Source organism: Mesoplodon densirostris, chromosome 7 (genome assembly GCF_025265405.1).
Source record: "Mesoplodon densirostris isolate mMesDen1 chromosome 7, mMesDen1 primary haplotype, whole genome shotgun sequence".
Taxonomy (NCBI): Eukaryota; Metazoa; Chordata; class Mammalia; order Artiodactyla; family Ziphiidae; genus Mesoplodon; species Mesoplodon densirostris.
Genome location: NC_082667.1, coordinates 88,246,978 through 88,262,741, shown reverse-complemented (window position 1 = coordinate 88,262,741; position 15,764 = coordinate 88,246,978). Strand labels below are relative to the sequence as shown.

Here is a 15,764-nt window from a genome sequence, read left to right as displayed (position 1 = left end):
GGGCGGGGGTCCGGGAGGAGGGGACGGGTGGCACTTACGTAGAACGGCAGCGGCCACGGGCAGACGGCGGGCTCGGCCCCCACGAGCGATTCCAGCCTCAGCTCCAGCTTCTCCCCCATGTCTTCGCGCGCCGCCCCCGCACCGTGCTAGTCTGGCGGTTGGGGGAGGGGCGCGGCGCCGCCGGCGGGGGCGGAGCAAACAGGCAGCCGGGCAGTGAGGGGAGGGGGCCTGGCCTGGGCCTCAGCCGCCGCCGCCGCGCTCCTGTCCGGCCCCCGGCTCCCTCTTTGTGGTCACAGGCCCCGGGCCTCCAGCGCTGCTGCGAACTCAGGCCTGCGTGAGGCGAGCACAATGAGCCGGGGACCGGGCCGAACCACTCACGGCGCGCGCGGCCCACCCTGTGGACACGCCCGCTCTCACGCACGCACGCACGCACGTCTTCGGCTGCCCCCAGCCACACCCACCGGCCCGAAGTGGGGACCCGAGGAGACCCCTCGGGGCCTGGGGTAGCGGGTTCGACTCCCGCCCTTGAAGTACCGTGACACCCCCCCTCCCCCCCAATAAGAAGACTATAATTCCTCATTAAATATGACAGCTGGAATCCCGGCTTCTGTTCACAAAAATGCCGTGTATTTAGCCTATGCTAGGCACCAGACCGCGGACGCTCAGTACTGGCAAAAAAGGAAATGCCCTGCCCTCATGGCACTGCCATTTTAATTGGAATAGTAGGGACAATGTTCAAGGGAGAAAAGAAAGTGTCATCATCGCCACGGGGATGGTTAATCTCATGTGCGCACTGCGTGGGGCCCCGGCAACCACAAACATTATTCCAGATGTGGCCAGGAAGGTATTTTTCAGAAGAGATTAACACTGAAATTGGTCCACTTTGCGTAAAGGAGACTGTCAATGCCGCGGCGTGGGTGGGCCTCGTCCATCAGTTGAAGGACTGGAGAGAAAAATGAGGTTCCCTAGAAAGAGGGAACTGTTCCTCCAGTGGCCTTGGGACATCAGCTCTTCCCTGTGTCTCCAGCCCAGAGTCCTGCCCGGACTTGCCTGCCTCACAGTCACATGAGTCAACTCCTTAAAACAAAACTATATATGTAAAAATACTGAATATATACAAGCCTATTAATTTGTATATGTGTGTATACATATTATATATATGTATACACATGTTTATATGTGCGTGCGTTTGTATTATATGTGTAAGTACTATATACAGTATACATACAAGCCTATATATGTGTGTGTATATATTGTATACATGTATGTATGTGTGTATATATAGTATACATATTATAAATGTGAACATGCTGTATATATACACACACCCATGTATTGATATATGGGTGTGTGTATATATACAGTATATGTACGCTGTACGTATGTATGTATACAGTGTATATTTATATATAGGTGTGTATATATGTTGTATACCTGTATGTGTATATGTTGCATAGGTATTATATGTATATACGTATATACTATATATAGACACACTTGCATATGTATTTATATGTGTATTACATGCGCATATTTACATATAGGTGTGTATGTGTGTGTATACATTGTGTATATGTATGTGTATATATCTTATATATATGATATATATGTATATATATGATGAATTTATATGTACAGTACATATATATTTTTATGCTACATGCTTTTATATGTAGGTGTATATATGTGTCTATATGTATGTACGTGTATTGCATATATTATATATGTATGTATACTGTATATATACACATCTAAATATCTTTGTATGTGTGTATATATGTATGATATATATGTACCTAGGTGTGTCTATTGCATATGCTATATGCATGTGTACATACTGTATATATACAAACTATGCATTTTATATGTGTGTATGTATAGTGTATATGTGTATTGTATGTGTGTATACATACTGTATATATACAAACGATGCATTTTGTATATGTGTGTATATATGTATGTGTGTATTGCATATACTATATGTGTATATGTCTGTATGCATACTGCATATATACACAGCTGTATATTTTTGTATGTGTGTACATATGTACGTGTGTGTGTGTATATACACACACACACCCTATGGATTCTGTTTGTCTGGAGAAGCCTCACTGATATGGACACTTAATACAATTGAGCACCTGCTCTTTGCCAGCCAGGGAGCCAAACGCTTGTCTTTTCCGTGTCTCCCTTAAGTGTCACAAGTCCCGGGAGGGAAGGTGATGCCACTCCTACCAGTTGAGGTGCCTCAGGGTCAGAGAGGTGCACAGGGCGGGGGGCTGGAGCCTGGTGGAGCCCAGGTGGAGTTCTAGCAGCAGTACAGCCTAGCAGTGCCACTTCCCCAGGTACTTCTCACAAAGATGCCGAGGGAGAGACAGGGTCTGAAAGAGGGGATGAGGAAGCTTCCATGGGTCCGCAAGCCCAGACCAAGGCTGACTCGTCAAGGGTGTTAGAGGTCAGGACTGTGGTTTCCCTGGGGGTGGGGTTACACAGAGCCATTCCCATTCTGAAAAAGTATCCATTCTGCTCTTGTTTGTATGTTTACCCCCCTCCCCCAAATCTTTTAAAAACAGATTCTCTTGGCTGCTGGGAGCACACATGGGGAAGTTGTGTGTGAGGGGGTGTGATCCAGGGGACAGGGAGGATAAGCCCCCCACTCGTAGGGCCAGGAGTGGCTCAGCTTTGTGAGCTAAGGATGGCCCGCGAGGTCCCAGAGAGAAGGGTCCCTACTCCGTCCCTGCTCCGTGCACCCCATTCCCAGCCTGAGAAGCCCAGAGCTACCCACACACACACACACACCAGAGAGGAGAGCCAGTCACCCTGGCTCACAGGCTGCGGCTCCAAGGCTCCTGGCACTAGAAGCTATTTTCAGCTTTCATGCCCTAGGACATGGCCAGAGCTATTGTCTCTGGAAACTCTCTGTCTGTCTCTCGTCCACCCTCCCTCCCTCCCTCCTCCGCCTCTTCCCCTCCCGCTCCAGCTGTCCTGCCCTCCACCCTGCATTTCTACACAGGATGGCTCACAGACAGCTGCTCCCCGAGTCCACCCGCCACCATTCGATGGATGTCAAAGCAAGCCCTGGGGACTTCCCTGGAGGTCCAGCGATTAAGACTCCGAGTTTCCACTGCAGGGGGCACGGGTTCAATCCCTGGTCAGGGAAATAAAATCCCACATGCCGCACGGCACAGCCAAAATAATAAATGAATAAAAAATAAAGTTAGCGTGATGAAACAACCCTAGTGGTGCCAGGATGGGACGTAAAGCTCTATGGTATAGAATAAAGGTCCAGAAAGAGATATATGAGAACGTGATATGACAGAAAGTGGGGAAATTAAGGAGTTTTCAATAAATGGCATTTGGACAATTGCATACCCACGTGGGAAAAAGTAAACTAGAAAAAAAAAAAGCAAGCCCTGGTCAGGTGTGACCTTGGGCCCAGGGCCATTGGCACACATTGTCGTGTGGGATGTTCTTCCTTAGACTCCTCCCTCCCTCCTGTGTCACTTTCCCCGCCAGGTAAAGAACTCTGCCTGGTCAGTAAGACCCTAGAGGTCCTTGGCCATTGCTATTGCAGTTGGAATTGTTACTGTTTACATAGGGTGACCAACACCCACCCCCCCAGTTTGCCCAGGACCGCTCAGGTTTGAGAGCTGGAACTGTGGGGAAACCCTCATTCCCAGGGAACCCCAGAAGGCTGGTCAGCCTATTTAGCACGGATCTCTCACTTGATCTCCCAACCCCCGAGAGCCAGAAAGGGAATCTCCCCCCTCCTTCCATGGTAACCTTCATTCATTCATCCACTCATCCCTTTATTCAACTCCTTTATTCAGCAAGTATTTATGAAGCATCTACTACACATCAGACACTCCTCTAGGTGCTGGGGACAGTAAACTGAGAAGGTGTGATGGATTACATGGGGATGATGTCTCGGAGACCACTGCAGGGCAGGGGAGGTGGGAGAGGGAAGGGGCAGTTCTAAATGCAGGCTCTGACGGGATTGGGGCAGACCTTGCCCTGGGCCAGGCTGGTTGCTTCAACACAGCTGTCCTCACCCAGGGCCATCCTGCCCCCGCCTCCCCCAGTTTTTTGGTGATGCCTGGGAAAATCTGTGGTGGTCACTACTGGGTGGGAGAGGACCCTGGAATCAAATGGGTGGGGCCAGGGATGCTGCTGAACCCCACACAGTGCCCAGGAGGGGCCCCCAGCAGAGGATGACCCGCCCCAAATAAACCCAGTGCCGTGGGGGAGACCCTGCACTAATATTATTCAGACCTGCTGGTGCCCCTAGATTCCTGCACAGGCAGGGACTCTAACCGGGTCACCTCTGTATCCCGAGGTGACCTAGAGTGGGGCAGCCAGGAGGGCTGAGTATCGGGGGTGAAATGACAAATCTCTGTGCCCACTCTCCCCGCCACACCCCAGGGTCGATGGCCTCTATCTCCTCCCTGTGCAGGTAGCTTTTCCCTGAGCCATTTCTTCTTGTCAAGGTCCCTGTCGCAGGTTGGGTTCCCTGAAGATGACGTTGAGAGCAAGGATTGGAGTGCAGGTGGTTGATGTGAGACGTGCAGAGAACAGATACAGCTGCCATAGGGTCCCGCAATTCCACTCCTGGGCATAGACCCGGAGAAAACTCTAATTCAAAAATATACATACAACCCTGGGATTTCCCTAGTGGTCCAGTGGTTAAGATTCCGTGCTTCCTTGAGGATATGGGGAGGGGGAAGGGTAAGCTGTGACAAAGTGAAAGAGCGGCATGGACATATATACACTACCAAACGTAAGGTAGATAGCTAGTGGGAAGCAGCCGCATAGCACAGGGAGATCAGCTCGGTTCTTTGTGACTGCCTGGAGGGGTGGGATAGGGAGGGTGGGAGGGAGACGCAAAAGGGAGGGGATATGGGAACATATGTATATGTATAACTGATTAAATTTGTAAAATAAAAAAAAATAAAAAAAAAAAAAAAGATTCCGTGCTTCCAGTGCAGGGAGCATGGGTTCCATCTCTGGCCAGGGAACTAATATCCCACATGCATTGTGACAAGAAAAAAAGAAAGAAAGAAAGAAAGAAAAGATACATGCACCCCAATGTTCACTGCAGCACTATTTACAATAGCCAAGACATGGAAGCTACCTAAGTGTCCACTGATGGATGAATGGATAAAGAAGATGTGGTACATATATACCATGGAATATTATTCAGCCATAAAAAGAATGAAATAACGCTATTTGCAGCAACGTCGTGGATGGACTAGAGATTATCATACTAAGTGAAGTAAGTCAGAAGAGAAAGACAAATATATGATCTCACTTATATGTGAAAGCTAAAATACGGCACAAATGAACTTGTCTACGAAACAAAAACGGACTCACAGACACAGAGAACAGACTGATACGGGTTTGGGTCTCTCAGGGCCTTGGCTGTTTTATCAGTTTATCAAGCTTCTCAAGAACCATGCTGAGTCTGAAGAGTTACTACGATACAATTTGATTTTACAGCACTATCCCCAAAATTTAAAAACAATCTCAAAAGCAAGCCAATCCCCCACTCCTAGAAGAGTGAAACTAGGCACATTTTTGTTCCCAGAATCCAGTACAGAATTTGACCAAGGAACATAGCAGAAACTCAATGGCATTTGAGAGAAAGAGAAAGTCTCTTTGGTTTTAGCCTCACTAGGATGTCCATTAGTCTATGCCATTTCTTTGAAATTTCTGACCTGCGAACTTCGAACCAGGAGGAATCTTTTAGCTTGACGTTGATTTGTCACTATGAATTTGCCATGTGCAGTGCACAGCCCTGAGCATCTATCACACGTGGACTCTTGAGCTATCCTTCCTGTTTGATGACCTTGTGGTTCATACTGCAGTACTGAACTAATTATGGGTTCTGTCTAGTGACATTACACCTCCAGTTCTGAGGCGTAGATTAGACAGTCCTATGCCGCCATGGCCATTTTCACTGCCTTCTGCTATGGAACTGCCTAGACCAAAGGCAGCTGCCTTGAAGAGAACATTTCTTTCTCCAACATAATTGACAAATCCAGTGTCAGCTTGGGTCCACATGTAAGGGGAGTCACTTGAGCCTACGGTAGACCATATGTGTCAATGCCGACAAGTTCTATAAAACATGTTTTCCTTACAATTGAGTCTTTGTCTCAGTCAAGCCTGCTTGGGAAAAACTGTACCTGAAGGGTACAGTTGGCTGTGGCTGCTATTGCAGCAGCTGGCTGATGGACAGCTGCCTGAGACTTTTCTGCCCTGTAAACTCCTGCACACTCTCAAGTCAAGTGCCAGGTATACTAAAGACCCTCCAGGTGCCTTATTCATTCCACTCCAGGTATTGCTCAGTCACCTGCAACTCCCTAATGCCCCTTTTCTTTATGTCAGACCTTTACTTAAGTGGCTCGAAAGAAACAGCCACTTTCCCACACCATAAGCTGCAGCCATCAGCCAAAATCAAAGTATCTTACGGCTGGTAGAGTGGGTTGGATGGTGGCCCCCAAAAGGATATATCCATGTCCTCATCCTTGACGGTTACTTCATTTGAAAAAAAAAATGTTTTTGCAAATGTCATTAAGGATCTTGACATGGGATTTCCATCCTATATTATCTGGATGGATCCTAAATAGGATGACAATTGTCCTTATTATACAAGAAGGGCAGAGGGACATTTGAGACAGACAAAAGAGAAGATACAGACACAGAAAGGGGGTGATGTGAAGACAGAGACAAAAACTGAGTGATGTGGCCTCAAGCCAAGGAAGCTGGCAACCACCAGAAGCTGAAAGAGGCAAGGGATAGAATATCCCCTAAAGCATCTGTAGGGAGAGCAGCCTTGCTGACACCTTGATATCAGACTTCTGGCCTCTACAACTGTGAGATAGTAAATTTCTATTGTGTTAAGCGTCCAAGTTTGTGGTAGTATGTTACAAAAAGCACGGGAGAATAATACAGCATGTCTTAAACCTTTTCTAGGCTTCAGCAGTTTACTGCACAAACTTAAATATTTTCAAACAGTCAAAGGTCCCAACATCCCACCATACATTAAAGACCAAGGCACTGGAATACCTTCCTTGGCAGTACCAAAGTATTTTCCACGTGGGCATTTTCCTCTCCAAAATGTCTGCTCCTTTCTTTTTATTTCTCAGTGTTCCCAGGTAATGCACCAAATGTTAGGGTCTTTTAATTACCTTTCAGCAGCTACAATGCCTTAATTCCATTTGGTTTGGCATAAATTAGAAAATAAGAGAAAAGATGCAGGGCCGAATATTCCTGTTACTGTTGATAACCCTGGCTTGAGAATCCAGTTTGAATGAAGTGATCACATAACTGAACCCCAGAATGGGGCAGATTTACTAACTAGTAATACACAGAATGAGAGAAACAGAAGACACTCACTCACACTCTCAAGGGAGAGAACAGAATTAGTCAAGGCAAGCATGCACGCTTAATTCTTTTCAAGCTTTCTATATAAGTCACCTGATCACCCTGGGGCAGAGTCAGTAAAGAAGCAGTGCTGATAGGACCCTACGAGCTCTCTTGACAGGACTAAAACATCAGGAGCACGAAAGGAACATTCCCTCACTCCCCACCACCACCACCCCCAGCAGTAAAAAATGATCATCCACATTGACAATGTAAAAGAAATCAGAAGCTACGTTAACTCTGATTTACTCTTAGTATACCAAAAGCTTATCAGGAGCCTTGTGCAAAAGCATCTTGATTGGGTTTCTCTGGTGGCGCAGTGGTCCGGGAAGATCCCACATGCCTCGGAGCGGCTGGGCCCGTGAGCCATGGTTGCTAAGCCTGCACGTCCGGAGCCTGTGCTCCGCAACGGGAGAGGCCACAACAGTGAGAGGCCCACGTACCACACACACAAAAAAAAACCCAAACTCCCATCTTGATTAGTTGCTAATAAAAGTCTTTAGAAGCAGAACCCTCCACATGCAGCAAAGGGAAGATGCAGACCTGTATGCTTCAGGATTTTCTCACCAAAACCCCACACAATTTCTTTACTATTCCAGCCAAGTATGGCCTAGCCCTACTCTTATCCCTGTTTCTCTTGGTGTAGTAATAAAGAAACATAGATGGAAATAAAGAAGACATATCAGGTAGAAAGATATAAAATAGTGGGGAAAATAATATGTGAAGTCAAGTACCACCACCATTCACTAGAAGTGAACTTTCAGCACCAACATTAATATTTTTTCCTGTTATATCTGTAAATGATAATAACTAATATGTACATAACAATTTTCAATTTAATCAAATCTCCTTTTTATAACTAACTACTTCACAACAAGTAACATGCTAAGACAACATCAATAGATGAAAAAAGGTAGTCCCTGGCCCCAAGGAATGTTGCCCAGGAGAAGATAGAGATATGTAAAAAATACAATTATAATACAGTGTAGCGAGTGCAGCAATCAGGCATGCAGAAGTGCAAGGGTAGCAAAAAGGAGCGTGTGATCACAACACTCAAAAGAAGACTGCACAAAAGACAATAATATGCAAACTGAGGTTTGAAAACTGAAGTGGGTTTCCCAGGTGCCCCATAGGGAGAAAGGAATTCCTGGAGGAGGGAAAAGCATAAAAGAAGACAGTGAATTGTTCATATAATCCAGAAGTGAAGTAGGCAATGGCAGGAGAAATGATTGGACACAGGCGTCATGAATACTTGCAGGTCTGCATTTTAGCAAGTCCATTCTAAAGGAAACTTTGAGGATCAACTCGGGGGCGGAGGACAGTGGGGGGACAGAGCTAGTCATTCCTGCCAGAAACACTGGAACCAGTTTCTACGAACCCACCAATAGAACGACTTCAAAGGCAACATGGTATCACAGAAAGGGCTTGTTCTTTTGTTTGTTTGTTTTTAGTTCATTAGGCCTCACTTAAAATTCTGATTCCACAATGCACCTGCTTTGGGATCTTGAACAACGCTCATAACCTCTGCAAGTTTCAGTATAGTAAGTTTATGTGATTACCTTCATCTGTAATATCCCTGCGTTGCAATCTTAATGGAGACTCAAGTTCAGGTCAAACACAAGTTTCTCTGTGACTTCTCCTCTGAATTGATTCAAAAGCCATCTCTCCCATCCTCATATGGCTTCTCTTATGGAATCTCATAAAAACTTCTAAGACCTCTTTGGGTTTTTGTTGTTGTTGTTGTCTGTTTGTTTGTTTTTTAATTTAAGTATAGTTGATTCACAATGTTGTGTTACTTTCAGGTGTACAGCACAGTGATTCCTTTTTCACATTCTTTTCCCTTATAAGTTATTACAAAATATTGAGTAGAGTTCCCTGTGCCATAGAGGAGATCCTTGTTGTATCTATTCTATGCCTTCTTTGAATGACCGTAGCACTTGTTGTCTGTATCAGTTTTATGTCTCTGGTTGCTTTGTGACTGAAAATGAAAATTTTCTATTTGTTCATGTCCTGGCCCTTCCTTAAATATGTGTTCATTTATGTATTTCATATTTATTGACTACATCTTAGACACCTTGTTAACTGCTGGTTCTAGATGTTAGTAAAATATAGACCTTCCTGCTCAAAAGATCGCAGTATTTGTGGGAAAACAAAAAAATGAACAACCTATGTCTCAAAGAGCTTTGTACTTCCCAAAGAGAACACACCTAGTAGGTACAATAAATACATGTATCATACATAAATGTATAAATAGTTAATGGGATTGAAAACTAGAGATAACTGCTTTTCGATTCTGAGGAAACGATGATTATATTTCACCAGGAGCTCAACACCACTCTGAGAATGAGGGCTTAACCCCCATCCTCACTCACTGCATCGCTTTTCTGTAAAAAAATACACAAGTCTGTATATACGCTCTAGAAAAAGGCTTATCTGGCATGAATTTCAGATAGCAAGAAGAAAACTTCAAGAGGTTCAGAGAAGCATCCAGAAGCTCAGATGATTGGCACTAATACAACTTGCTTGACAGGAAAATAGAGCTGTAAATCTCACAAAATTAGATCATCTTTGAAGAATTTCAAAACCTCCTGCTATTAACTGGAAATCCTAGAAGAACCACTTCTTTTAAAGCATACTGATAATATGCTTTACAGCTTAATATTCAGAAGCCTATGTTTTGGCTAAGTGAGCTTCAGGAAAGAAGGAAACTTGTGGTTCAGTTCCATCTACTCTGGAACCTCTGGTCAAAACATTTACTTCTGTGCTCAGCCATCTTATCATCTGTAAAATGGAGGCAACTCTAAGAAAACATAGTTACACAGATGTTGCACAGTTTCATGTGTCATTGTCCTCATTTGTTTCAGAAAACCAATAACATCTAAGCTACTACTGCAAAGAGTGCGATGTTACTTGGGGTCATCTAGTGCAGCTCTGTCAAAGGAAAGAAAAGGAAAGGGGCCTAGAATAACTATAATTTTCCCAAGAGGACACTATTATTTTATGGTAAATCTGAGTCAAGAACCCTGATCTCTTTGATGACATTCCATTGTTCTTTTGTTGGGTTCTGAACAACCCAGAGAAAGAAAGAGAAATAAAACTCATATGTGCTGTGTCACTGGTACAGGATGTGGCAAGATTGGAATTGGAGAACTACATATTAACAGGTATTTGGGAAATTCTTCAAACTAATTAAAATATATACCAGGTCCATAAAAAACAGTATGTTTTCTCAAGATGATTCTGTGGAATGAACAGAACTGGTAACTGTAGGTGTCTGTGTGCTGCAGTTCCAAACAGGATGGATGAATGCTTGTCTTCTGGCACCTTGAAGACTCCACCCCAACATACACATTAAAATAAAATTAACATTTCAACTGGGTCATAGTTAATTCTGCATGTTCTTGTAAGTCAGCAAAATATTCCATATATCATTTAAGTTGTCACTCACTTTTTTTTTTTTTTTTGCGGTACGCAGGCCTCTCACTGTTGTGGCCTCTCCCGTTGTGGATCACAGGCTCCGGACGCGCAGGCTCAGTGGCCATGGCTCACGGGCCTAGCCACTCCACGGCATGTGGGATCTTCCCGGACCGGGGCACGAACCCGTGTCCCCTGCATCGGCAGGCAGACTCTCAACCACTGCACCACCAGGGAAGCCCCATATCTGATTTTTGTATTAGGACTCTTCTAATTTTTTATATACATTGGAAAGTAACTCATGTCTTTCTAAGGTGTATATCTTTGATTATATTTTCTATTTTCATAAAGCTTCTTGTATTCTCTACTCAAAACAGGTATAAATAATGGCTGCATGTAACTAATCAATAATCAGCCATTTTGTCCAGATTTTCAAATGTGTTGGTATAAAGCTACCATAGTATTCTTTTGTAATTAAAAAAAAATTCACTCTGTTTTATAGCTAGTCCCATCTCTATCATATTTGCCAAATATTGCTTATTTTATTGATCTTTGTAAAGAACAAGCTTTTGGATTTATTTGTCAAGTTGACTGCTTTTCTTCTCTACTGTTGACTTTCCTCTTGACTGATTTTGTCCTTCCACTCTTGGGGATTTACCTTGTTCCTTTCCTATGTCTCCTGTCCATTTCCTGTAGCTTCAAGAGCCATTTTCCACAACTCAGCGAGCTCTGCCGGCTGTGTCAAGGCCACTTCATCATACGCCAGTAAAACTGAACCTCATACACGGGGTGAAGACTCAGCAGTCTTCTTTTGCTTTCAAAATTGTTCTATGGCCTTGGATCCTTCTTCTTCTCCTAAACTAGCACTATCATCAGGGAAAATTCTAGTGGGCCTAGAATTCTAGGCTTGCCTTTCCTGTAGTTTCATAATCAAAGAAAAAACATTTCCACCCTTTTTTTGATGTTGATCGAAAATTTAGCAACACTTCTTTGCACTGTATTCAAATCCCAAAATACAAGCAAGCCTTCATGCACACAGGCTCACTGAAATGTCATAATTTTAAACTATGTATGACCTGGAACAATGACCTTTCCACATACTCCACACTCTTCCTAGGTGTTCAGACTTTTTCATTCCTACAACATCTTTTACACATGGTCGATTTGTGTCATAAGTTCCTCTTCACTCCCACTTCTGAGTATATATCCAAAGGAAACATCATCATGATTTGAAGAGATATCTGTACTCCCATGTTCATTGTAGCATTATGCACAAGAGCCAAGGTATGGAAACAACCTAAGTGTCCATAGTAGATTAATGGATAAAGGAAATATGGTATATATATACAATAGAATATTATTCAACCTTAGAAAAGAAGAAAATCCTATCATTTAAGTCAAAATGGATAAAACTGGAGGACACTAGGCTAAGTGAAATAAGACAAAGACAAGTAGTGCATGATGTCACTTATATGTGGACTCTAAAAAAATAATGAAATAAATCAACTCTTCCCTCCCTGGACATTTTCCTCAGCAGAATCTAGCAGCCTCTACTATGAGTCTTATCTTTTTTTTTTATTGTTGTACCAGATCACAACCCCAGGGAACCTATGTATTTACCGATGTATATCTACATTATAGTTTACCATTGTTCTTTTTCTTTGTAATTCATTCCTTCCACTTCTGGCATCAGAACCTCATTTTTACTTTGGAGAAGTCCTTGTGATTCAGGTAGGCTGTGTGTCTCCTCCCTAGGCTGTGTGACTTGGGGCTAGCTAGACACAGTGTTTTACATATACTCTATATGTCTTAAGTACTTATTTCTCTGTTTTCCATCATTTTCCCTCCAAATTTTTGTGTAGTTATTTTTTAATTGACATTTGGATTCCTTTCTTTTGTTTGACTAAGGTACTGTTCAACCGATCTTCTGAGTGCTTAATTTCAGCTTTTTTAATTCTAGAAGTTTCTTTTGGTTGCATTTCACAGATCATTTTTGCTTAAATTGTACATGTTGTCCTTTTCTTAATACATAAATCATAATTTTAAATAATAGTTTCATTGAGATATAATTTACTTTCCACATTATTTAAAATGTACAATTTAATGTGTTATGCATCTTCCACCACAATCAATTTTAGAACTTTCATCCACCCCCCAAAAGAAGAAGAATCTATTATAGGTCACTCACTCCCCCATTTCTCCAAACCCTAGGCAGCCACTAATATACTTTGTCTCTACAGATTTGTCTAGACTGGACATTGCATACAAATGGAATCATACAATTGCTTAGCATGTTTTCAAGGTTCATCCATGTTGTAGCATGCACCAGTACTTGATGTCTTTTTATGGCTGAATAATATTCCATGGTGTGGATATTACTATGTTTCATTTATCCATTCACAGTAAATGGCCATTCGGGTTATTTCCACTTTGGGGCTCTTATGAATAATGCTGCTGTGGTTGGATTTACGTGCAAGTTTTGTATGCAGGTCTAGATTTGTTTTTTCAATTAACAGACTATTTCGGAGCAGTTTCTGGTTTACAGAAAAATTAAGCAGAAAGGACAGAGTTCTCATACCTCCTTACCTCTCTACCCAGTTTCCCCTATTATTAACATCTTACATTAGCGTAATACATTTGTTATAGTTAATGAACCCATATTGATACATTATTACTAACTAATGTCCATGGTTTACTTTAAACTTCATTCTTTGTTTTGTACATTATATGATTTTTTGACAAATGTGCAATAACCTGAATCCACCATTACAGAACCATACACAGGAGTTTCTTTGCCTTTAAAATTCCGTGCTTCACCCATCCTTTTCTCCCTCCCCACAACCTCTGCCAACCACTGATCTTTTGACTGTCTCCACACTTTGGCCTTTTCCTAAAGTTCATATAGCTGCAATCATATAATATGCATGTAGCCTTTGCAGATTGGCTTTTTTTCACTTAGCAATATGCATTTAAGCTTCTTCCATGTCTTTTCATGGCTTCATAGCCTTTTCTCTTTATTGCTCAATGCTATTCCTTTGTACCGATATACCATAGTTTGTTTATCCATTCCCCTATTGAAAAACATTTGGTTGATTTCAAGTTTTGGCAATTATGGAAGAAACTGTTATAAATATCCATGTGCAGGTTTTATGCGGACATAACTTTTCAGTTCCTATGGGTAAATACCAAAGAGCATGATTACTCGATCACTGTATGGTAAAAGTATGTTTCGTTTTGTAAGAAACTGCCAAGTATCCTGCTAGCAGCAAATGAGAATTTCACTTGTTCTGCATTGTCAACAACTTTGGTATTTCAGTATTTGGATTTTAGCCATTTGAATAGGTGTGTAGTGGTATCTCATTATTGTTCTAATTTAAAATTCCCTGATGAAATGGAATGTGTAGCATCTTTTCATATGCATATTTGCCGTGTGTCTATTTTCTTTGTTTAATCTTAGTTGTTTTGTTTTTTAACCAAAGCCTACTAACTCTTGTCCTCCTTGTCCATTTATATTGTCTTTTTTCTTTCTTTCTTTTATTTTTTTTTGAGCTTTTGATCATTTAGTCTTTTTCCTGGTATGTCCAATTATTTTGTATATTAAAATTGGGCTTAACTTATTTTAGGAAACTATAAAGATACCTCCACATTCTGGATGTTATTATTGTTCTCTTGAAACGATTTCCTTTTGCCCATGGCACACAGTTACTATAGGGATTGGAAACCTTAGTCCATTCTCAGTTTGAGCTCATTCAAAGCTGTTTTTCAGTCTGTGTGAAGGGTGCTCTATTTCTGTCTTGTCCTTCCTCTATGGGTGTTGCCCTTTGGGATTACCATGTGAAAGTCTGGATTCTCCCTATTCCCAACTACCCTTGTATTTGTTAGGCTTTAAATGTAATGGTTCCCCCAGCCCCGTGAAACTAAGGATATGTGTAGCTTGTCATTCCATTAGTTGTTGCTTTTAGCTTGAGCTCTTGCCGTTTGGCTTCTGTGGTTACAGTCTTTTGAACTCCTTGGCTTTTCAGCTCCTAGGCTGTATGAGTTGAATCAGCAAATGCCCCAAGGAGAAAAGCTGCACCAAATGTCAAGCTTGCATCTGTGTTTCCCTTCTCTCCAGAACTTGGCCCACATGTCTTGGTGTCTCTCAAACATTCGAAAGCTGGTGAAGAGAGGTTTTCTTACTTTATCCAAGTTTTCTAAAATTTCTTTAGACTTCCCCTGATCTTATGTTATTATTGAAGTATCATCTCAATTATCCTTAGGAAGAAAATTTACAATTTTATATTTTATTATTTTATTTTCTATATTACCTCAGTTTCTGTAGACACCTTTTACCTGATAGTTCAGTCTAGTTCCTGTGTTACCAGTAAGATGGAGATAGGTGGAGGCTAAGAATATTGGGGGGAAAATCACTGATGAATGATATGTCTCGTTCTTTTTGTTTTTCCTCTCCTTATTTACTCTGGCAGCCTACATTTGTCCTTCTTGATTGGACCCACTTGCCAAAATAAGCCACCTACTCTGGCAAAGACCTGACTTTACTCTCATAAATGTCTGCATGTTAGGATAAGCTAGATGATGAACACCATGCCAAAGTTCTTTGTGTGACCAGTCAGAATGGCCATCATCAAAAAATCTACAAACAATAAATGTTGGAGAGGCTGTGGAGAAAAGGGAACCCTCTTGCACTGTTGGTGGGAATGTACATTGATACAGCCACTATGGAGTACAGTATGGAGGTTCCCTAAAAAACTAAAAATAGAACTACTGTCTGACCCAGCAATCCCACTACTGGGCATATACCCTTAAAAAAACGTAATTAGAAGAGACATGTACCACCATGTTCATTGCGGCAGTATTTACAGTCGCCAGGACATGGAAACAACCTAAGTGTCCATCGACAGATGAATGATAAAGATGTGGCACATATA

At 42.4% G+C, this 15,764-nt stretch overlaps 1 protein-coding gene and 1 pseudogene across 2 annotated transcripts in view; one reads left to right on the top strand and one right to left on the bottom strand.

Moving 5' to 3' along the window:
* The window catches only part of LOC132493270 (forkhead-associated domain-containing protein 1-like), a 146,020-nt gene extending 145,970 nt beyond the window's left edge, over positions 1-50 (bottom strand). For both annotated transcript variants that reach the window (XM_060103621.1, XM_060103622.1), the window contains exon 1: positions 39-50. The gene's annotated coding sequence lies outside the window, so the exon portion shown is untranslated. The remainder of the gene's footprint in view (positions 1-38) is intronic.
* A 298-nt stretch (positions 51-348) lies between these two features.
* Positions 349-15,764, top strand: part of LOC132494222 (ferritin light chain-like) — a 44,750-nt pseudogene continuing 29,334 nt past the window's right edge.